The following is a 25,960-nucleotide window of genomic DNA, read 5'->3' as shown; positions in this document are numbered from 1 at the left end:
AAATACACTTTTGATTGAGAATCCTGCTAAACCTTTTGGCTGGCTCCCCATCGCCTTCTGAATTCAGGACGATCCCTCACCAGACATTCAACACTCCATGCCTTTTCCAACCTCCGCTACTCACATACATTCTGCACGCATGTCCCTACCTTCTCTGATCATGCTAGAGAGTTGCACTTTGGGAGCCATGCCTGTCCTTCCTCTCTGCCAGTGCAAGTCTTATCCACCATGTTACCAAAGTGAGAAAGAGTTATATCAATTGAGGGTTTTGGCATCAAATGGACCCCGTTGGAAGCCATGGGGTTCTTACACAACACCCTCTGACTTTCCCTCATAGCACTTCTCACATCTTGTTACTGCATATTTGGCTGCTGTCTGCCTCCCTGCTAGACCATAAGCTCCACATGGGCAAGGATGATGTCTAATTGTCTCAACATCTTATCTCCAGGAGTAGCATGGTGCCTGGCAATTGACAGATAATAAACATTTGTGGAGTGGATGGTTAAACATCTCAATCTGTTTTCTCACCTATTAAGTGAGGCTAATAATATCTAATTCACAGAGTGGTTGCTAGAAATAAATGAGAAAATAAAATGAGGTAATGTGTGTCAAAGGACTGTCCCACAGTACATACTCAATAAATGAGAAGCAATATTGTGCAGTGATTCACAGCATGGACTTTGGAATTAAACCTAACTGGGTATGGCTTTAGCCATGTATGTGTTGGATGACATTGGACATGTTATTTATTTGTTCTAGACTTCCATTTCTTCCTTAAAGCTGATAGGAAATTTTCCCGGTATTATAGTTGAATGTATTAAATTTGACCACCTATGTGCTTTACCACAACATGTGTTACCTAATAGGCATCCACAAATGGTATCTATTGTTACCCATCACTCATCTAATCATTCATTTATTTGTTCAACAGATTTTTTTATTGACTGAATACTATATACCAGGCCCTGGGCTTTGTACTGGGAATACAATGGGGAACAAAGGCAGAGTGGTCCATTGGGCTCACCACTTGAAATCTACAGCTTGGTGAGGTAGACCATTAAATACATAAACATATATATAAATACATATATATAAGTATTGGTTGTGAGTAACTGCTAAGGAAGAAAAGGACAGGGTGCTTTGAGAAAGACCCTGGATTTACAGAAACAGGGACTCTTCGTGAGCCAGTTCAAATGGCAGCAGCTCCATAAAACCTGCCTTATCCCTCCCCATCCTCTCCTTATATGGTCTTTCTCCTTCATTCAAACCATATATCATATTATTCTTTTATTGTGACATTTGGTTTGTTCTTTTACTTGTTTATTTTTACTCCTAAGAATAGCTAATGATGACAGCTGTTATCAGGGATTCTTAAAAAGGTCTAATTTAAGCCCTTGTAATCTGGACCTCTCACGGGTAAAGTCTATGTCTTACTCACCTTTATTGTACCTGTAGATCTAGCAGGGTTCCTGGCACAAATTAAGGGCTCCAGGAATATTCGTGGAATTGAAATAAATTGTACTATCTCCTTTGGCTTCCAAATATGAAAGATTGCCTCTAATTCAAATGACTCTCTCTAATCTTTATATGTTAGGCTATTTCTTTAGTTAGTCATTGTGATCCCTCAATTTCTTTAACGTATTATAGATGGTAAATAAATCAAAAGTGCATTACAATAGTCAGAGTGTTCATCGTGAAAAAGCTTTAACATCCCATGGCAAGAAGGGTATTCTTGGAAGAATCCCAGACTGAAATCCCTTGACCAACATCTAAAGACATTCTGTTTTCTACAGCATTTGGAAATGCCTTCCCAATATAAAATTCTGCTGCTGTTTGTCCCATGAGCTTGACAAAAAGAACAGTCATCATTACTTACAACAGAAAGCACCCTAATGGCTGTTTCTGGCAGCATAATCCCTTTACAGAAATGGAAACGTTCACGTTATACCCAGGTTGAAAGGAAATAATACAGTAAAGAATATTTATCAGTTCACATAACTGAAAAATCCAGGGGTAGGGATGTTTTAGATGAGGCTGGATCCAATGCCTTAAGGATATCCAAAAGACCTGGCTTCTTTCCATCTTTCTGTGTCAGCTTCATGCTAAGGCTGGCTCCATTCCTAGTCCCAAGATGGCTGCTTACAGCTTTGGGGGCCATATGCTTTCGTTCTGTGTCAAAGAGAGCAATTTTGTTTCAGCATTCCCAGAAAACCCCCTATAAACACTGTGTGGTCTGCTCAGTTCACACATCGACCGTTGCTTCAATCACTTCAGTTAAGAGGATGGGATGGGATGATTGGCTTGGTCCATTCTACCCCTGACTGGGAGGCAGTGAGGTCAGGTTCCACAAAATCACATAGATCCCAGAAGGAAACTGGGGACTGCTGGGAAGGGGGAATGGACGTTGGCAAAACATTTAACACATGTTGACTACATAAGGTCTCGGTCAGCCTTGGTCTATGAAGCCTGCCTATTCAGGAGGATAGGGCCATTCATTCATATCAGAAAGAAGAAAAGGAAAAGGCATGGACTTCTCTCCCTTCTGAAAAATGGCATCATATTCGGGGGGTGGGGGGGAATGAGCTTTGCTTTTGTATTGGCTCTGTTCAGGGACAGTCCTATGGTTTAATAGAGTCAGCACTTTTAAATAAAATTATTCCTATTCTAAATTTTTAAAATCATGATGGACAAGTGAAGGCCAAGTAACAATATATACTCTGTCTTAAGTTATTAAATTTTCTAGTAGAAAGGTTGACATTTTGCCTCATTTTCAAGGAAAAATAACTTGAGAGAACTTTAGACAGAAGCCATTCATTTGTCTCCACTTATCTTGATCAAGTGAAAGCCTCTAGAGAATTCACTGGATAGCGCCTGTTATCTTTTTCTCACTTTCTTTCGTCTTCCTCTATCTCTCCCCAACCCCCGACCCATCTACCCACATCACCCCCCCTACACACTTCTTTCTTCTCTGTGCTTTCTCTCCATCTCCTCTCCCTCTACCCCCTTTCATTTTTCCTTCCCTCCCAGGAATTCTTTTTACTCTCTGTCTTCTCTCTCTTTTCACTCATGTTTTTCTCTCATCCTCTCCCTTCAAATGGGTCCCAATAGGTGGATTAATTTAGTAGGAGAAACCCAGTTCCCTTTTTCTTCACAATATCATGGAAACAAGTGTGAAAGTGGTGGCAATGATTTAGGGCTGTCGGGGAGAGCTACTCCCACTTCTCTGTGGCCTCCAAACTGCATCAGAGGACAGAGTCTCAGCCATCTGGTAAGAAATATGCTGGTTTCACCGAAATGTTCTGCATTAGACATTAAAGAAGAGAAACTCCAATATGTTTAATACTGAGATCTATGGTTTAACTTTTATCTCCCCAATTCTCACACCACCCTTGAGAGATAAGAAGGCAGCTTAAGGCTTCCCTGGTGGCGCAGTGGTTGAGAGTCCGCCTGCCGATGCAGGGGACGCGGATTCGTGCCCTGGTCTGGGAAGATCCCGCATGCCGCGGAGCGGCTGGGCCCGTGAGCCAAGGCCGCTGAGCCTGCGCGTCCGGAGCCTGTGCTCCGCAACGGAGAGGCCACAACGGTGAGAGGCCCGCGTACCGCAAAAAAAAAAAAAAAAAAAGGGAGTATAATTGACTAATACAACTCAAAAATCAAAGGTTAGCTCTCTCAAGCACCCGACATGAATGTATCTTGAACCATAGATTATCATTTTGAAAAGTTAAGATGCTGAAGAAACAGTAAGATAAAATTATTGCTTCAAGGTATAGAACATTCAGGGGAAAAAAATGTGGAGAGAAATTCTTGAACATGTTTTAAAACCAGGGAATTTTGAAGAGCAATTTGGCTGTATCTAGATAGATAAAATTTTAAGTCTATTTCCTACAACCCAGCAATTCCAACTCTGGTTAAGCACTCCTGATAAAATCTCAGACATGGGCACAAGAAGACTGGCACAGGCATACATACCTCGCTTTACTGCACTTCGCTTCATTGCTCTTTGCAGATACAGCACTGTTTACAGATTGAAGGTTTGTGGCTACCCTGCATCGAGCAAGTCTATGATGTCATTTTCTCCAACACCATTTGCTTGTTTCCTGTCTGTGTCACATTTTGGTAACTTGCCATATTTCAAACTTTTTCATTATTATCATATTCGTTAGGGTGATCTGTGATCAGTGATTCTTGATGTTACTATTGTAATCGTTTGGTGGTGCCACAAACCGCAGCCATATAAGACAATGAACTTAATCAATAAGAATTGTGTGTGCTGTGACTGGTCCACCTACGGTGGCTCCCCCCTCTCTCTCCCTCTGCACGAGCCTCCCTATTCCCTGAGACACAACAATATTGAAATTAGGGCAACTAATAACCCTATAATGGCCTCTAACTATTCAAGTTAAAGTGTCAAACATCCCTCACTTGAAATCAAAAGCTAAAAATGATTAAGTTTAGTGAGGAGCCCATGTTGAAAGCCAAGATAGGCCAAACAGGCCTCTTGCACCGAACAGACAAGTTGTGAATGCAAAAGAAAAGTTTTTGGAGAAAGTTCCAAGTGCTACTCCAGTGAACACATGAATGAGAAGAAAGTGAAACAGCCTTCTTGCTGATTGGAAGAAAGTTTGAGTGATCTGAGTAGAAGATCAAGAAGCCACAACATTCCTTTAAGACAAAGCCGGATCCAGAGAAAGGCCCTAACTCTGTTCAGTTCTATGAAGGCCGAGAGAGGTGAGGAAGTTGCAGAAGAAAAGTTTGAAACTAAAGAGGTTGGTTCATGAGGTTTAAGGAAAGAAGCCGCCTCCATAACACAGAAGCGCAAGGGAAGAAGCAAGTGCTCCTGTAGAAGCTGCAGCAAGTTATCCAGAAGATCTAGCTGAGATCGTCCATAAATGATGGTACACGTTAGATTTTCAGTGTAGACAGAACAGACTTCTATTGAAAGAAGATGCCATCTAGAGCTTTCAGAGCTAGAGAGGATAAGTCAATGCCCGGCTTCAGAGCTTCAAAGGACAGTCTAACTCTCGTGTTAGGGGCTAATGCAGCTGGTTCATTAAGTTGAAGCCAATGTTCATTTACCCTTCCAAAAATCCTAGGGCCCTTAAGAATGATGCTAAATCTACTCTGCCTGTGCTCTATAAATGGAACGACAGAGCCTGGATGACAGTATATCTGTTTACAACATGGCTTAGTGAATATTTTAAGCCCACTCTTGTGAACTACTGCTCAGGAAAGAAAAAAGAAAAAGTACTTTCAAAATATTACTGCTCATTGACAATGCACCTGGTCTTACAAGGTAGCTTATATGAAGAAAAATAGAAAAGATTGAGGAAAGAAATAATAAGTTGCAGGAGATTTACAGATGGCCTTGAACTTCTCAGTAAGGCAGGGGGCAAGAGCATCTTCTGGTATCAAGGGGAAGGGAAGATCAAACAGTGAGTTCCAAAATATGAAAAAGTTTTTAAACAACCAGTGTAGGACATTCACTACTGAATCTCCAAGAGATTAATAAAAAGAGTACAGAGCAGCAATGAGAACCAGGTGAGGCTCGATAGCATGAATTTTCAGTGAATTGAATCTGAATGGTTTCATGTTTTTCTCTAGAAAAAAACTGGCAGCCTAGGAATAAAGAGAGAAATTAACTGATAGTGTTGAATACAATTTAGGGAATGATTGTGTGAATACTTGGTGAAAACTTAAGGAGGGGATGAAGTATACTAGAATGATAATTAAAGCACCCTTTACAGCTCTCAACTTGGGGCTCAGACTGGACAGAAAAAAATGGATCTGGGAAAAGCTTTGGCTTTCTCAGATTTGGGTTTGGCAAGGGCAGGGCACACGTGCCAACTATTCTGTCCCTGAGCCATTGGCAGATCACTCATTGATCCTGGCATCCTTTCTTACCAAACCTAGACATGAGCCCAGAACACTCCTCAATTCAGTATTCCAGGGATGCACTCCCAATTGCTTAGAGTGGACACACATTGTGAAACCAGTGTGCTGGACATGCCTGCACCAGACAGCAAGCTTCCTCCAGGCAGTAAGCATGTCCTCTTTGAACCTCCAAAGGCTGTACCTGACACATAATAAGCTCTTACTCGATAAGTAATTGTGGGGAATTCCCTGGTGGTCCAGTGGTTAGAACTTGGCATTTTTTCACTTCCCGGGACCCAGTTCAATCTCCGGTCGGTGAACTAAGATCCTACAAGCTGCGTGGCATGGCCAAATTTTAAAAATAAGATAAAATGAATGTATCTTTAAAAAAATAATAAGTAATTGTGGAAAGAAGGAATGAAGGGAGAAAAGGAGAGAGAGAATGGAGTCCCTGATGAAAAACAAAGAACAGGTTCAGGAGAAATGAAAGAAAAGAGAAAGTAAAAGAAGGTCAGATTGGGGTCAGAACAGGGAGCTCAAAACTGGTGACCTTGGGACTTCCCTGGAGGTCATTAAGGTGGAACCGTTTCAAGTAGTGAAAAAAGTTAAAGGTCTGCCTCTTGTAATGAATTAAAAAAAAAAAAAAAATGAGAGGGTTGTTATGCCCTTACTCTAAATTTTCTTCTGTGAATTCTTATTCTTCTCCTGCAAAGAGTTTCTCTTACAAGGTAGCTTATAAAAGGTGACATACTTAAATAAACTTTTGCCATCTAAACATTTAGAAATGAAGAGTTCAGTAATATTTTGTTTTGTTTACATACTATGCATTTTTATGAGGAAAAAATACTTTCTGTCACATTGCTATAGAACCATAGAATTTTCAATTGACAAAAGTATGTGATTTTTGTATTGATGTTTTCCATAAAAATCGCAGAAAACTTTAGCTAGAATCTACTACAATATGGAATACAGGGGAAATATACGTCATTCTGCTGATCCTTAATTTAAAGAGAAAATTCAGGATACTTGGTTGCCTGAATTTTTTAACCATTAAAAATTCAGTAATGAATTATGGATGCAAATGTTTTTAGCAATGCTGTCTTAACATTTACCTGAAAATAAAATTAACTGCTTTTCTCTCCAGGTCATGAATAAAATTAGTCTAATGTGGTTGTCCCCTAAGTGGGTCTTTTATGGAAATATTGGGTGTTTTCCTTTGTTTTTTTTTGGTCCAAACTGCCTATGCTAAACTTTCATGGGGCAAAACTCGCCAGTCCTTCTTATTAACCCGCTCACCTGAGGCAGGACCAGAGTTTTGTTTCTAGATATCAACTCAACAAGACTTGAGTATGGAGGTAAATCTTTAGGTATGTGAAAAGTATTTAAAATAAAAGTACCTTCATGGTATGTACGTACAATGGAATATTATTCAGCCTTAAAAAGGAAGGAAATTCTGACACATGCAACAACATGGATGAAGCTTGAAGACATGAGGCTAAGTGAAATAAACTAGACACAAAAGGCCATATAGTGTATGATTCCACTTATACGAGATACTTAAAGTGGTCAAATCCATAGTGACAGAAGGAGGAAGGGTAGTTAACAGGGGCTGCGGAGAGGGGGATGGGGAGTAATTGTTTAATAAACACAATTTCAGTTTGGGAAGATGAAAAAGTTCTGAAGCTGGATTGTGGTGATTCACAGCAATGTGAAAGTATTAACGCCACCGAATTATACACCTAAAAATGGTTAAAATGCTAAGTTTTATGTTATATATGTTGTACCACAACAAAAATAAAATAAATTTTAACTATATTTTCAAAAGCAAAGGAAACTGTGGCTGATTTTGATTCACTGTAATATAAAGTAACTAGAAGATTTTTTTCCCCATGGAAACATTGTAAACATCAAAATAAATACTTTTATCTTAAATGGTCATTATCATCTTGGCCAAAAATTTATTCTATAAAAAGAAAACTGGACAAGACATTTAACAAGGAAATGTCATTTGAGTGTGAGATGAAAAGGAAAAATGAAGACATATACTCCACATCTTCAACAATGTTTCCCTCTGTGGCCTGGGAAACCTTGCATGAATTAGACTGAAATTAGATTGGAACTATATTATCTTTTGTTCGAGAAGACTTTTTTTTTTAATGAATAACTTAAAATGTTCATTTTGGCCATTAGGAAAAATCAAAAGTAGAAACACTGAAAAGGAGAATTTTTAATGTGAAGATGGTTAAAATGTGTCAGTATCACATATTTAGGCAAGGAGAGAAAAGTAAATTACATTTGTGTGTTTGTCTTCCCAAACTGTTTTCTTGGCCTAAAATTACTCAACATGTAAAAAGATTCCCAGTAATGTCAATGACTACATAGGAAATTGATAACTGCTAAACCTCCCACTCTCCTTGCCACCCGACAAGAAAATAAAATCAAATCTGAGCCCCTGGCTGCACAGTGCCCTCAGTTGCTTTGTTACCCTGGGAAATGCAGAGGGTCGGTGGAAATTATCCTATAATGATCAATCCATCTGGCTGCACCTAAAAATGGAATAAAAATGCCACCCTTGACTTTTCCATGGTAGTAAATTAAAGCCTAATGTATAGTTCTAATTACTAACATTTTCTCTCTAATGGTTCAGTTTGGCTAGGATTTCCGACAATCCCCTTGTTCCCCTAAAGCAAACACCAGAGAATGTTCTAACCCCACTGGTGGCATTTATTAATAACCCCCTTGACAGATGAAAAAAAATCATTATTCTATATTAGACAGGAAAGGATTTTCTCAGCAAAAGCTAATTGATTTAAAAAAAATTCAGACGCTATAGAGGAATTAATTTCAGAGAGGGGGAAAATACAACAGCGTCAAATAAAAACAGATTCTTGTATAGTATGATGTTGCCTGGGCACTGTTTGGGGTACCAGCTAGGGGAAAAAAAACCCTGATAAATGTATGAAAAAATATCCATGCCTCCTTATATACTGGGATGAAGAGATGAGAGGAAGAGGGCTCTCTTGTGAAGAATTCTTACTTTGTGCCTCCATGAAAGAGATAAGATATGATAAGTTGGTTTCTATGGATGGCAAATACAAACACATACAAAAAAAATTGTTGGAAATGTTTCCACATTCTTCTATTTAATCTCTTTCATTCTTATTTTTAAAAGACGTTATTCTTTTTAAACTAATGTACAAATACATGCTAAATACAAATCAGTATTAAACTATAGGTCTAGTTCTCGTCAAACAGTATACAGCTTTCTGAGTGACAATTAATAATTTAGAAATACTAAACAAAAATAAGATTTGTGATATACTGAGAGGAGGCATGGTAGAAAAAGAAATATGCTGAAATGAATATTTTTGTAAGCTACACTCCAAAGTATGCCAGTAGTAAATAGAAATACAACTTTATAAAGCAAAGCAGTGGTGGACCCATGCAGGTGGGGTCGGGGTGTCAGGGAAACAGTGGCTTCTGGTACAAGCACTAAAGCAGTGTCTACAGAGAGTGGAAACCCAATATGAAAACCAACTAAAATCCAATCTACCTTTTAGTATCATCATGCACTGACCATTCTAAACAGTGAGGAATAAAATACTTTTCTCTACAAAAATACTGTTTGTCTAAATTCTAAACAATTTCTGTGGTTACCGTTAAATTTTGATAATGTAAGTGTACACTTCAAGTTAGCACATTTTTATTACTTAGGGTTTGTAAACATTGTATTCTACATAAAAGTTAATTTGAAAACTGCCAGATGCACTGTCCTGGACCCCCATGAATTCAGCTACACACATTCATTACTACAACAGAAAAATATGTAGATATACTATTTCCCCTTATGTCAAAAATGCATTAATGTATTTTAAAACTATTAATCATTTTTTAATTTTTGTACTGTAATCTCTATTTTATTTATAATTATTTTACTTGCAAACTATAAATACAAAGTGCAATAAAAAATATATTCAGTGTATTTCTTTTCTGGACATTTTTTTTAAAGATTTATTTATTTATTTATTTTTAATTTTGGTGTGCCAGGTCTTAGTTGCAGTACACGGGATCTTCGTTGTGGCACGTGGACTCTTAGTTGCAGCATGCCTGCGGGATCTAGTTCCCTGACCAAGGATCAAACCTAGGCTCCCTGCATGGGGACCGCGGAGGCTTACCCACTGGACCACCAGGGAAGTCCCTGAACATTATTATTATATTTCATTTCATGATTTTTTACAGAAAATAATTTTGTTGTATAAAACATGGGAAATGTTAAAAAGAAAAAGAAAAAGGACCTGCTTCGGTTATTGAATACACTATGTTCTCTACTAAGGCAAAGAAAATAAATTACATTATCTGAATGACTGGAGGATAAGGTCTTCAGCTTAATCAAATAATCTAGCAAAACGGTTTTATAATAGATGGTCAATTATTATAAAGTGATGATTAAAAGCAAAAATAAGATAAAATTAGATACTGTGCAAATGAATTTTTCTTTGACAATTGAAAAGGTCTTTCACTGACTCAAAATTATCATTGTTGTATAAGTATGCAGAAATACTCATTAGTGGAAGCATTAGGTAATGCAGTGATAGCTAATAGAACATTAAAAGTTAAAATGAAGGCTTATGTTGAATTCTGTTTAATTCACACCCCCATTTCACAAAGAATGTAAAAGTCATCTGCAATTTACTGTGTTGAATCTCAAATAAAATTTCTATAGGCCTGAAATATAATTTTTTTTTTTTTTTTTGTCCGAGCCTCACAGCTTGTAGGATCTTGGTTCGCCAACCAGGGATTGAACCCTGGGCCCTGAGAAAGTGGAGTCCTAACCACTGAACCACCAGGGAATTCCCCTGAAATATAATTTTAAAGTGTACTTTTATTGTGAAAAAAGAGTTGTCACATTTATCATTATTCTGAAATTTATATGTTTCAATGAGCTAAATAATATTTTAGGACTTTTGTAATCAAAAGACTTGGTTCCGGGCTTCCCTGGTGGCGCAGTGGTTGAGAGTCCGCCTGCCGATGCAGGGGACACGGGTTCGTGCCCCGGTACGGGAATATCCCACATCTCGCGGAGCGGCTGGGCCCGTGAGCCATGGCCGCTGAGCCTGTGCGTCCGGAGCCTGTGCTCCGCAACGGGAGAGGCCACAACAGTGAGAGGCCCGAGTACCGCAAAAAAAAAAAAGACTTGGTTCCTCCAAATCAACTGATTAGATTAGTTCTTTGTTACTCAACTCTTTGTTGATCCATGCCCTGGTGAAGATTCCTGAAACACTCGTGGGCAAGTCTATGAGGCAAAATAATAGCAACATGAAGTTCCAGACTATTTGATGGAAAGATACCAGTGCTCTGCCACTCAGATCTCTTTGAATTTACCCTTCAGTTGTTGCTGAAAACCAATTACTATATAAGTTAAGGGTGGGTTGTGGACCTTGGTCAGGTTTTCATGCGAAGGGCTTCTATTTTCTACTCCAACAGCCTGAGGCACAAATAGGCACCTACAGATTCATTTGGGCATCAATGGAATGGCAGAAAGCTCAATATTCATGCCGAAGCTCCATTAGCTACACAAATCTGACATCCTGTCAACACATTGACCCAAATTTGTATATGCAAAGGTTTGCCTTGGCAACCTCAGCAGCTATCTAAGGGGATCTCCTCTGAAAGGAAGCCTGCCCTTTGGGGGAGGAGATGCTTCCTTAAAGCCTAGTTTTTTATCAGTTTCCCACTTAAAGAGACACTGCATTTCATCAAGAAGTAAAAATCTGAATGAATTGCAACTCATAAGTTTCCATAAATTATAAAAATTTACATGGTTTTTACTGCAACTTGTGCTGGCTATGAAGAAAACAACAGCTTAAGACAAAATTAAAATAATCATTCAGCAATTACTGAGTCACAACTATGGCAGTCCCCAAACTAAGTATTGTGGCTCTAGGAAACAGCACATGGTAGGTACTCAAGAAGACAGGTTCCTGTGAATAAACATATATACCTAGCTGGTGAGATTACACGAATGTATGCATACAAAATGAAACTATCATGAAAAGCCTATGTGTGACAAGTTCCAAGTGAGTGGTACAGAAAGTAAGTGCTAGATGTGTTTATAAAAGAAAGAACTCTCTGTAGATTCTGGGAACAGGTGAGCAAGTCTACATGTTCTAAAATGAGTCTTGGATTAAACTGAACATTAAACTGGCCAGTGCACTGTATGAACTATGAAAGCTTTATGAAAAGTAAAACTTTTGATTTGGACAATAGCAATAACTCCTTACTAAGTCAAGATAAAATATCTTTCTATTTAATGGTAATAGTTCTATGTTAAATTATATTCAGTTCCTGGTCCTGTACGATTGCCAAGTCATTTTCCTCTATTCTGCAGATCTTCTGTTATAGAGCTCATTATTCTGCATTTTCCACTCTAATTGTGAGCAGTTACTCCACCATCTTACCTTGACACAAAGGTACCAGGGGAGTAAATTTTTTGCCTTCCACAAGTGGAGAACGCCTGTACATCTATCACCTTGAAGAGAAGGTGATGTTCCTAACCCACTTTTTATTCAACCCCTGTCAGTATCCCACAACTTCAAACTTGTGAAGTCTGTGCCATTTTGATTGCCACCCTTTCTTTCCCCTGTTGTCACTGCCACTGACCACCCTCCAGCCCTTTGTTCCAAGTATCTATCTCTCCATCCCACCCCCTGCCATTCCTTAGTGACTCAGGGAGCCTAATGATCTCTTCAACCTCAGTGAGTTTTACTGTTACTCCTTTTTAAAAAAATTCATGTAATGAGTCCTAGTGGTCAGGATGTTTATAATCTTTATCTTATCAAGAAAATACAACTGGAAGGCCTTTGCCATCACCCATTGTAGGACTAAATATCCAAGAGGAGAGGGGAGATAATGAGTGTAACAATGATAAGTACGATCACCAAGTACATCTCTTTTGATGTGTGAAATAAATATATACTGTACAACATTCCTGAACAAATGACTATTCAGTCTTTGTGAAAGTTACCAGTGAAAATTTTGTTATTGTCATATTCTTCTAAGGTAAATGCTTGGGGACTGTCCCCCTACAAATTTAGAACTTCTGTGTAAATTTTTATTAGTAACAACTAAATAACCATTAAAATGAAATTTGTGAATATTAAAATAGAATTATTAATTGCCCCTACTAATACAGTGGTTTTATTAGTGACTACTAAAATAGAATTTCTTTTCTGTATGTCTAAAGCCATAAATTGAGGTCTCTGGCTACATTTAAGCTGCAGCACATTGCACAGGAGGAGCGGGAGGGGAAAAAGAGATGGAAGTTGGACTCAGAACATCTAAGTTTAATTCCCAGGACTGCCAGACTGCCACTTAATGGCACTGTGATCTTTGACAAATCACTTCATTTCTCAGTTTTCCCATCTGTAAAGTAGGGATAATGATTATATTAGCTCAGGATCATTGAATGTTATCCAAGGAGGAAATACGTGAAAATATTTCATATATTTTAGAAGCACATAGCAAATGCTAACTGTTGTTACTTCACAATATTTCACTGAATAAAATTTAACAAAGTGGCTAAGACTGTGGTCTCCAGACCAGACTGCCTGGATTTAAATCCCACCTCCCCCAGCACTAGATATGAAAGTCCTTGAACTTTTTCAAGCCTGATTCCTCCTCTGTAAAGAGGGACAGTACCTATTTAATAGTGTGTTGTGAGGCTTAAATGAGCTAAGTCATGCAAAGCACTTATAGCACGATCTGGAAAATCATGAAATACTAATAAATGTTCGTTCATTTCATTTATTCAACAAATGTTTATTGAGAGCATACTCTATGCCAGACTTATTCTAGGACTGGGAATATAGTACAGAATACAAGACCAAAAAAGTCCTCACTCCCATGTGGCATATAACTTAGTTGGGGCAGAGAAGATTTTATTATGATTGCAAATAATAATATATATGAGAAATATATTTGGAGGTGATACATGCTATGAAGAAAATAAAACAGGACAATATGTTACAGAATGACACAGTACCTCTACTCTTACTAGACAGAAGTTAAGTTATTACTACACTACTATTACTACCACAACTCTGCCTTCCAAATCTACACTGTTGAGGCACTTCCTTGCCATGCGTGTGCTCCACTTTGGCTGAGAGATGAAAATGCTTTTAAAGCATTTTCCCTCCCAGTGACACGTAAGAACAATAGCATCCCCAAACAACATCGGAAATCCAAGCATCATGTGATGCAGTCACACCTTATAGACATAGAAATGGACAGAGAACTTGACTTTAACCTATCTAGGATTTTGAAAGTCAATCTTTTATGTATAGGATTCCAATATTTTTCAAATCAACACATGTTTATGAAAGTCTCTACAGGAGACATAAAGTGATGTAAGAAAAAAATTTCTGTTGTCAAGAAATTAATAATCAAGTTAGGGGAGAAAAGATAGTAATATATTTAAAGTGAAATAACCTAAATTATTTAAATGACATTTCAAAATAACAACAAAAATCACTAATTACCAAATAAATTATTTGAATATGTTAGTTCAAAAGGAAGTTCAAAAGAGAGAATAACATATTCAACTTGGGTAGGCAGGAAAATTGACGTATGAAAAACTGGGAAGAAGAGAGTATTTCAACTGGAGAGAATAATTTAAACAAATACCTGTTGAGAGTTGAGGGTAAAGGCATTTCGAGAAGAGTGAGTAAAATGATTTGCCTTTAGAAGAATTGAGAAGGGGTAGAAATATGGCTATGAGACAGATGGCTTCAGAATATAAAGAAAAAGAATATATATGCAGTTAAAAGAAAACCTGTATGCAGTAAACATCTGCACTTAGAGAATACTTATTTTGTCTATCTATGGTGAAAATTTTAAAAGGAAGTAAAAAGAAAAAGCAAGTAAAGAGGAAGGAAAGGAAAGGAAAAATATATTAGGAAATTACTGTACATCATAAGGTAGAAGACTGTGAGGAGATGGGTTCAAGATGACGGAGTAGAAGGACATGCACTCACTCCCTCTTGTGAGAGCACCAGAATCACAATTAACTGCTGAACAATCATCAACAGGAAGACACTGGAACTCACCAGAAAAGATACCCTACATCCAAAGACAAAGGAGAAGCCACAATGAAACAGTAAGAGGGGCATAATCACAATAAAATCAAGTCCCATAACTGCTGGGTGGGTGACTCACAGACTGGAGAACAGTTATACCATAGAAGTCCACCCACTGGGGCTTCCCTGGTGGCACAGTGGTTGAGAGTCCGTCTGTCGATGCAGGGGACATGGGTTCGTGCACCGGTCCGGGAAGATCACACATGCCGTGGAGCGGCTAAGCCCGTGAGCCATGGCCATTGAGCCTGAGCGTCCGGAGCCTGTGCTCCACAATGGGAGAGGCCACAACAGTGAGAGGCCTGCGTACCTGTGCATCAGGGAAGGAGTAGTGACCCCATAGGAAACTGAACCAGACCTACCTGCTAGTGTTGGAGGGTCTCCTGCAGAGGCGGGGAGAGGCTGCGGCTCACCGTGGGGACAAAGACACTGGCAGTAGAAGATCTGGGATGTACTCCTTAGTGTGAGCCCTCCCAGAGCCCCCATAAGCCCCACCAAAGAGCTGGGTAGGCTCCAGTGTTGGGTCGCCTCAGGCCAAACAACCAACAGGGAGGGAACCCAGCCCCACCCTTCAGCAGACAAGCAGATTAAAGTTTTACTGAGCTCTGCCCACCAGAGCAACTCTCAGCTCAGCCCACCACCAGTCCCTCCATCAGGAAGCTTGCACAACCCACTTAGATAGCCTCATCCACCAGAGGGCAGACAGCAGAAGCAAGAAGAACTACAATCCTGCAGCCTGTGAAAGGAAAACCACATTCACAGAAAGAGAGACAAAATGAAAAGGCAGAGTACTTTGTACCAGATGAAGGAACAAGATAAAACCCAGAAAAAAAAACTAAATGAAGTGGAGATAGGCAACCTTCCAGAAAAAGAATTCAGAATAATGATAGTGAAGATGATCCAGGACCTCAGAAAAAGAATGGAGGCAAAGATAGAGAAGATGCAAGAAATGTTTAACAACGACCTAGAAGGATTAAAGAACAAACACCTAGAACAATTAAAGAACAAACAAACAGAGATGACAATACATAACCGAAATGAAAAATACACTAGAGGAAATCAATAGCAGAATAACTGAGGCAGAAGTACAGATAAGTGACCTGGAAGACAGAATGGTAGAAATCAGTGCCACAGAACAGAATAAAGAAAAAAGAATGAAAAGACATGAAGACAGCCTAAGAGACCTCTGAGACAACATTAAATGCAACAACATTCACATTATAGGGGTCTCAGAAGGAGAAGAGAGAGAGAAAGGACCCAAGAAAATATTTGAAGAGATTATAGTCGAAAAGTTCTGTAACATGGGAGAGGAAATAGCCACCCAAGTCCAGGAAGCACAGAGAGTCCGAGGCAGGATAAACCCAAGGAGAAACATGCCAAGACACATAGTAATCAAACTGACAAAAATTAAAGACAAAGAAAAATTATTGAAAACAACAAGGGAAAAATGACAAATAACATACAGGGAAACTCCTATAAGGTTAACAGCTGATTTCTCAGCAGAAACTTTAAGCCAGAAGGGAGTGGCATGACATGTTTAAAATCATGAAAGAGAAGAACCTACAAGCAAGATTACCCTACCCGGCAAGGATCTCATTCAGATTCAATGGAGAAATAAAAAAAAAAGCTTTACAGACAAGCAAAAGCTAAGAGAATTCAGCACCACGAAACCAGCTTTACAACAAATACTAAAGGAACTTCTCTAAGTGAGAAACACAAGAGAAGAAAAGGACCTACAAAAACAAACCCAAAACAATTAAGAAAATGGTCATAGGAACATACATATCGATTATTACCTTAAACATGAATGATTAAATGCTCCAACCAAAAGACACAGGCTCGCTGAATGGATACAAAAACAATGCCCATATATAATCTATCTATGAGAGACCCACTTCAGACCTAGGGACACATACAGACTGAAAGCGAGGGGATGGAAAAAGATATTCCATGCAAATGGAAATCGAAAGAAAGCTGGAGTAGCAATATGCATATCAGATAAAATAGACTTTAAAGACTGTTACAAGAGACAAGGAAGGACACTACATAATGATCAAGGGATCAATCCAAGAAGATGATATAACAATTATAAATATATATGCACCCAACATAGGAGCACCTCAATACATAAGGAAACTGCTAACAGCTATAAAAGAGGAAATTGACAGTAACACAATAATAGTGGGGGAATTTAACACCTCACTTACACTGGTGGACAGATCATCTAAACAAAAAATTAATAAGGAAACACAAGCTTTAAATGATACAATAGACCACATAGATTTAATTAATATTTATAGGACATTCCATTCAAAAACAGCAGATTACACTTTCTTCTCAAATGCACATGGAACATTTCCAGGATAGATCAGATCTTGGGTCACAAATCAAGCCTCAGTAAATTTAAGAAAATTGAAGTCATATCAAGCATCTTATCTGACCACAATGCTATGAGATTAGAAATCAATTACAGGGAAAAAAAATTTAAAAATACAAACACCTGGACGCTAAACAGTACATTACTAAATAACCAAGAGATCACTGAAGAAATCAAAGAGGAAATCAAAAAATACCTAGACACAAATTACAAACAAAACATGATGATCCAAAACCTATGGGATGCAGCAAAAGCAGTTCTAAGAGGGAAGTTTATAGCAAAGAAGCCTACCTCAAGAAAGAGAAAAATATCAAATAAACAATATAACCTTACACCTAAAGGAACTAGAGAAAGGAGAACAAACAAAACTCAAAGGGTCCGGGAAGGTCCCACATGCCGCGGAGCGGCTGGGCCCATGAGCCATGGCCACTGAGCCTGCGCGTCCGGAGCCTGTGCTCCGCAACAGGAGAGGCCACAACAGTGAGAGGCCCAGGTACCACAAAAAAATAATAATAAAATTAAAAAATTAAAAAAATAAAATTAGAAATGAAAAAGGAGAAGTCACAATGGACACCGCAGGAATACAAAGCATCATAAGAGACTAGTATAAGCAATTCTATGCCAATAAAATGGACAACCTGGAAAAAATGAACAAATTCTTAGAAAGGTTTAACCTTCCAAGACTGAACCAGGAAGAAATGGAAAATATGAACAGACCAATCACAAGTAGTGAAATGGAAACTGTGATTAAAAATCTTCCAACCCCCAATCCAAAAATGGGCAGAAGACCTAAATAGACATTTCTCCAAAGAAGATATACAGACTGCCAACAAACACATGAAAGAATGCTCAACATCATTAATCATTAGAGAAATGCAAATCAAAACTACAATGAGATATCATCTCACACCAGTCAGAATGGCCATCATCAAAAAATCTAGAAACAATAAATGCTGGAGAGGATGTGGAGAAAAGGGAACACTCTTGCACTGCTGGTGGGAATGTGAATTGGTTCAGCCACTATGGAGAACAGTATGGAGGTTCCTTAAAAAACTACAAATAGAACTACCATATGACCCAGCAATCCCACTACTGGGCATATACCCTGAGAAAACCAAAATTCAAAAAGAGTCATGTACCAAAATGTTCATTGCAGCTCTATTTACAATAGCCCGGAGATGGAAACAACCTAAGTGCCCGTCATCGGATGAATGGATAAAGAAGATGTGGCACATATATACAATGGAATATTACTCAGCCATAAAAAGAAACGAAATTGAGCTATTTGTAATGAGGTGGATAGACCTAGAGTCTGTCATACAGAGTGAAGTAAGTCAGAAAGAAAAAGACAAATACCGTATGCTAACACATATATATGGAATTTAAGAAAAAAATGTCATGAAGAACCTAGGGGTAAAGCAGGAATAAAGACGCAGACCTCTTAGAGAACAGACTTGAGGTTATGGGGAGGGGGAAGGGTGAGCTGTGACAGGGCGAGAGAGAGTCATGGGCATATACACACTAACAAACGCAGTAAGGTAGATAGCTAGTGGGAAGCAGCCGCATGGCACAGGGATATTGGTTCGGTGCTTTGTGATAGCCTGGAGGGGTGGGATGGGGAGGGTGGGAGGGAGGGAGACGCAACAGGGAAGACATATGGGAACATATGTTTATGTATGACTGATTCACTTTGTTATAAAGCAGAAACTAACACACCATTGTAAAGCAATTATACCCCAATAAAGATGTTAAAAAAAAAAAAAAAAAAAAATCTTCCAACCAACAAAAGTCCAGGACCAGATGGCTTCACAGGTGAATTCTATCAAACATTTAGAAAAGAGCTAACACCCATCCTTCTCAAACTCTTCCAAAAAATTGCAGAGGAAGGAACACTCCCAAACTCATTCTATGAGGCCACAATCACCCTGATACCAAAACCAGACAAAGATACTACAAAAAAGAAAATTACAGACCAATATCACTGATGAATATAGATGCAAAAATCCTCAACAAAATACTAGCAAACAGTATCCAACAACACATTAAAAGGATCATACACCATGATCAAATGGGACTTATCCCAGGGATGAAAGGATTCTTCAATATACGCAAATCAATCAGTGTGATACCCCATATTAACAAATTGAAGAGTAAAAACCATATGATCGGGGCTTCCCTGGTGGCGCAGTGGTTGAGAGTCTGCCTGCCGATGCAGGGGACATGGGTTCGTGCCTCGGTCCGGGAAGATCCCACATGCCACGGAGCTGCTGGGCCCGTGAGCCTGTGCTCTGCAACGGGAGAGGCCACAACAGTGAGAGGCCCGTGTACCACAAAAAAAACAAACAAACAAACAAACAAAAACCCATATGATCATCTCAATAGATGCAGAAAAAGCTTCTGACAAAATTCAACACTGATTTATGATAAAAACTCTCCAGATAGAGGGAACCTATCTCAACATCATAAAGGCCATATACGGCAAACCCACAGCAAATGTGATTCTCAAAGGTGAACAACTGAAAGCATTTCCTCTAAGATCAGGAACAAGACAAAGATGTCCACTCTCGCCACTATTATTCAACATAGTTTTGGAAGTCCTAGCCATGGCAATCAGAAAAGAAAAAGAAATAAAAAGAATCCAAATTGGAAAAGAAGAAGTAAAACTGTCACTGTTTACAGATGACATGATACTACACATAGAGAATCCTAAAGATGCCACCAGAAAACTACTAGAACTAATCAATGAATTTAGTAAAGTTGCAGGATACAAAATTAATGTACAAAAATCTCTTGCATTCCTATACACTGATGATGAAAAATGTGAAACAGAAATTAAGGAAACACTCCCATTTACCATTGCAACAAAAAGAATAAAATACCTAGGAATAAACCTACCTACGGAGACAAAAGACCTGTATGCAGAAAATTATAAGACACTGATGAAAGAAATTAAAGACAATACAAACAGATGGAGAGATATACCATGTTCTTGGATTGGAAGAATCAATAGTTTGAAAATGACTATACTACCCAAAACAATCTACAGATTCAATGCAATCCCTATCAAATTACCAATGGCATTTTTTTTTTTTTTTTTTTTTTTTTTTTTTTGCAGCATGCGGGCCTCTCACTGTTGTGGCCTCTCCCGTTGCAGAGCACAGGCTCCGGACGCGCAGGCTCAATGGCCATGGCTCACGGGCCCAGCCGCTCCGCAGCATGTAGGATCTTCCCGGATTGGGGCACAAACCCGTGTCCCCTGCATCGGCAGGTGGACTCTCAACCACTGTGCCAACAGGGAAGCCCCCAATGGCATTTTTTACAGAACTAGAAAAAAAAATCTTAACATTTGTATGGAAACACAAAAGACCCCGAATAGCCATAGCAGTCTTGAGGGAAGAAAATGGAGCTGGAAGAATCAGACTCCCTGACTTAGGACTATACTACAGAGCTACAGTGATCAAGACAATATGGTAGTGGCACAAAAACAGAAATATAGATCAATGGAACATGATAGAAAGCCCAGAGTTAAACCCACACACCTGTGGTCAACTTATCTATGACAAAGGAGGCAAGGATATACAATGGAGAAAAGACAGTCTCTTCAATAAGTGGTGCTGGGAAAACTGGACAGCTACATGTAAAAGAATGAAATTAGAACACTCCCTAACACCATACACAAAAATAAACTCAAAATGGATTACAGACCTAAATGTAAGAGTGGACACTGTAAAACTCTTAGAGGAAAACATAGGAAGAACACTCTTTGACATAAGTCACAGCAAGATATTTTTTGATCCACCTCCTAGAGTAATGGAAATAAAAACAAAAATAAACAAATGGGACCTAATGAAACTTAAAAGCTTTTACAAAGCAAAGAAAACTACAAACAAGACAAAAAGACAACCCTCAGAATGGGAGAAAATATTTGCAAACGAATCAACGGACAAAGGATTAATCTCCAAAATATATAAACAGCTCATGCAGCTCAATATTAAAAAAACAAACAACCCAATCCAAAAATGGGCAGAAGACCTAAATAGACATTTCTCCAAAGAAGACATACAGATGGCCAAGAAGCACATGAAAAGCTGCTCAACACTAATTATTAGAGAAATGTAAATCAAAACTACAATGAGAGCTTCCCTGGTGGCACAGTGGTTGAGAGTCCGCCTGCCGATGCAGGGGACACGAGTTCATGCCCCAGTCCGGGAAGATCCCGCATGCCGCGGAGAAGCTAGGCCCTTGAGCCATGGCCACTGAGCCTGCACGTCTGTAGCCTGTGCTCCGCAACAGGAGAGGCCACAACAGTGAGAGGCCCGCATTCAGCAAAAAAAAAAAAACTACAATGAGGTATCACCTCATACAATTTAGAATGGGCATCATCATAAAATCTACAAACAACAAACACTGGAGAGGGTGTAGAGAAAAGGGAACCCTCTCGCACTGTTGGTGGGAATGTAAATTGATACAGCCACTATGGAGAACAGTATGGAGGTTCCTTAAAAAACTAAAAATAGAATTACCATGTGACCCAGCAATCCCACTACTGGTCATATACCCAGAGAAAACATAATTCAAAAAGACACATGCACCCCAATGTTCATTGCAGCGCTATTTACAATAGCCAGGTTATGGAAGCAACCTAAATGCCCATCGACAGACGAATGGATGAAGAAGATGAGGTACATATATACAATGGAATATTACTCAGCCATAAAAAGGAATGAAATTGGGTCATTTGTAGAGACGTGGATGGATCTAGAGACTGTCATACAGAGTGAAGTAAGTCAGAAAGAGAAAAACAAATGTCGTATATTAACGCATCTATGTGGAACCTAGAAAAATGGTACAGATGAGCCAGTTTGCTGGGCAGAAATAGTGACACAGATGTAGAGAACCAATATATGGACACCAAGGGGGGAAAGTGGGGGTGGGGGGGTGGGGATGGTGGTGTGATGAATTGGGAGATTGGGATTGACATGTATACACTAATATGTATAAGACAGATGACTAATAAGAACCTGCTGTATAAAAAAATAAATGAAATAAAATTGAAAAAAAAAAAGGTAGAAGACTGTGTTGCCATGAAATGACCATTATGCAGACTTTGCAGAAACCTTGGGTAATGTTTGTGATGTATCTATGGTTCTCGACTATCAATTAGAGCTAGATCTGTATGCATGTTAATGAAGACACTACTTACAAAGTCTACTAACAAAGAGTTAAGGGAAGCTGACAAGGGACGGTGAGGTACCACTGGGCTAGTAACAGTGAAAAGCCAAAACCACTGTAGACTTGAAGGGACAAAGGGAGCGGGTGATTATGGTAACCTGGAAAGAGCTCTAGTGTAGGAGGGGCTCACCAACAGAAGCTGTGGCCTTAGGTAGAGTAGCACAGCTCCTGCCTACCAACAGGCAGCAGGGAGGGGGCCAGGAGAGTAACTATCCTGACTTCTTCCTTTTCTGGCCCTCTGATCTCCTGCTGATGCCTCTTACTGACTGTCCCCAAAGAGAAGCCACCCCACAAGGAAGCCTGAACAATTCAGTCCTCAGAGGTCAGCCTCTATGTCCCACCCAGGCATGGAATGAATAACTGAAGAAAAGTGAAGTGAATATGGAAGGGCAAATGTGTGTGTGTGTGTGTGTGTGTGTGTGTGTGTGTGTATGTGTTTATATTGTTTTGTGGGTGGAGTTAGGGCATGGATAATATGAAGGTAAGAGAATCAATTAGCAAGAGACTACAGCCAGGCCAGGTTATGACATTCGTGGGCCCTAGGCACTTTTTTCTTTGTGGGACTATTCATCTATTTTTAAAAAATGTTTAAAATTCTACTTTACAATTGCATCAATATAAAGAGAAATGCTACTTCCTTGGTGGCGCAGCAGTTAAGAATCCACCTGCCAACGCAGGGAACACAGGTTCGAGCCCTGGTCCGGAAAGATCTCACATGCCGCGGAGCAACTAAGCCCGTACACCTCGACTACTGAGCCTGCACTCTAGAGCCGGCGAGCCACAGCTACTGAGCTCGTGCACCTAGAGCCCATGCTCCACAGCAAGAGAAGCCACTGCAATGAGAAGCACACGCACCGCACCGCAGCTAGAGAAAGCCCCTGTGGTAACAAAGACCCAACACAGCCAAAAATAAATGAATTAATTAATTTAAAAAAAAAAAGAGAGAGAGAAATGCAATCTAGGTTGGATTATGTCAAGTTTTTCTTCTGATTTTAAAAGAAATTGAAACATTTTCAGGGGCCCCTAAGTATCATGGTACTAGGCACATGCCCACTTTTGCCTAATGGAGAAGGGGGTCCTGGACTGCACAAGACCGGATGTGAAATGGTAAGATCTCAACCAAGTAGTGGAATTAAATGGTATATGTGTATCATGTGGGGTTCTGATAGAAAACAGAAAGGACACTCAAGATAATTCATGGAGAGTTTATTCATAAAGGAACAATTTGGAATCTGCAGGTTGGGTGGGGATGGGATAGGGGCACCTACCAAGTTTGTGCAGTAACCTAGGGCTAGGAACAACACAGACCCCTGCCATGCACAGGCCTGAGGGGAGCAGGAGAGGGGCCATTACCAGAGGCTGCAAAAAGCGTTGTGAGGAGAAGTTGTCCGTAGGAGGAACAGTGGCTTTGACTTGAGGGACACGGTCAGCCTGGGGTAAACTTGCAGGGAGGAATCCAGGATTATAAATACCCTGTCGTCCTCCCTCCTCCATTGCTTGAGCCCAACAGGAAGTCGAGGGCATGAGACCACTGATGCTGTGCACGCATGTTCATTTGGAAGAGAGCTCTTGGAAGGGTGGAACTACAGGACCAGTCGGAAGCTATGTGACGCATGTAGCCTTTCGAGCATGGGCTTGGACTAGACTCAGCAGTGGAGCTCAGCATAGAATCACCTGGAGGGCTTGTTAACCATGATTGCTAGTCTCTCCCCCTAGAGTTTCTCATTCAGTGGGTCTGGGGTGGGGTCCAAGAATTTGCATTCCTGGGCTTCCCTGGTGGCGCAGTGGTTGAGAGTCTGCCTGCCGATGCAGGGGACACGGGTTCGTGCCCCGGTCTGGGAAGATCCCACATGCCGCGGAGCGGCTGGGCCCATGAGCCACGGCCACTGAGCCTGCGCGTCCGGAGCCTGTGCTCCGCGACGGGAGAGCCCACAACAGTGAGAGGCCCGTGTACCGCAAAAAAAAAAAAAAAAAGAATTTTCATTCCTAACAAGTTCCCAGGTGATGCTGATACTGTTGATCTGAGGAGCACACTTTGAGAGTCACTGTCTAGAGTGTTCTCCATGGACCTTTCTGCCCTAAATATTATGATTTGATCACTGTATCTGCAAACATCTAGAACAGGGCTCAGTAACATACAGTTGACTCCTGAAGGACACAGTGTGAATTGCACAGTGGGTCTAATTATACATGGATTTTTAAAATAAATACTACAGTACTACACGATCCACAACTGGTTGAATCCCAGGATGCAGAACTGTGGATGGGGGGAATCACATATTTGAAGGGCAAACTATAAGAAATACTCAGATTTTCACCTGCGGAGGGTTGGTGACCCTAAACCTCATGTTGTTCAAGATTCAACTGTAGTTGGTACTGAATAAACCTCTGATGAATTAATAATTAACCTAAATAAAACCTTAACTAAAGCAAATTCTCCTTGACTCAGTTTAATCATCTATAAAGCACTCAACCATCAATGACACACATTGAAGCGGTGGCCCAACGAACACAACAGATCTGAGATTCTGGCAGATATCTTCTAAGCAGGGGCTCTGTTCTAGGCAACTTCAAATCTTCTCACATGTCACAGATGCCTATTTGCTTTTTTAACATGATGGTTCAAATGTTTTATTCAGTGTGAACAGCATAGTGAATGACTCCATCATTGGTATTTCCAATATATTATATATAATCATTCATCCATCAAATATTAAGTTACAGAGTTGAGGACCATTCACGATGTTAGCCCCTGGGGAAACAAAGATGAAGTACTTCTGCCCTCAGAGCTCACAGTCTACTGGGGAAAACAGACACGTACACAGAAAAATTGGTGAATATTATCTTAGAGATAGAACCTACTATCGGTAGGTCAAGAACAAGGACCTACTGTATGGCACAGGGAACTATAGTCAATATCCTGTAATAACCTATAATGGAAAAGAATCTGAAAAAGAATAGATATATAACTGAATCACTCTGCTGTACACCTGAAACATTGTAAATTAACTACTTCAATTTAAAAAAAAGAAGTACATCATGGTAAATATAGAAGTACGAATGGTCGGCTAGGAACTGGAAGGAGGAAAGCAACTCTGCCAAAGAGTTTCAGGGAAAGCTTCACAGGAGTGAGTTTTGGGGTGGGTGTTAAAGGATGCATAGAGGTTTTCCAGATTTGTAAACGGGAAAGGAGCATCCAGACTGAAAGTCTCACTCGTGTAAACACACAGTGTTTGAAAATGAGTGAGAGTTGAGTGTGAATTATTGCATAGGAAATCCAGGAGCGTAGATGGTGACTAACGAGGGATAAAGCTAGAAAGGTAGATTATATAGGGAGCCAGGTTGTACA

General features: G+C 39.7%; 1 protein-coding gene across 1 annotated transcript in view; it reads left to right on the top strand.

Annotated features, from left to right (window-relative positions):
• Positions 1-22,225, top strand: part of CCDC198 (coiled-coil domain containing 198) — a 496,778-nt gene extending 474,553 nt beyond the window's left edge. The window contains exon 7 of the mRNA XM_004279310.3: positions 22,062-22,225. The gene's annotated coding sequence lies outside the window, so the exon portion shown is untranslated. The remainder of the gene's footprint in view (positions 1-22,061) is intronic.
• Positions 22,226-25,960: the final 3,735 nt, after the last annotated feature.

This window comes from Orcinus orca, chromosome 2, assembly GCF_937001465.1.
Source record: "Orcinus orca chromosome 2, mOrcOrc1.1, whole genome shotgun sequence".
Taxonomy (NCBI): Eukaryota; Metazoa; Chordata; class Mammalia; order Artiodactyla; family Delphinidae; genus Orcinus; species Orcinus orca.
This window is presented reverse-complemented; position numbering and strand designations above follow the sequence as displayed.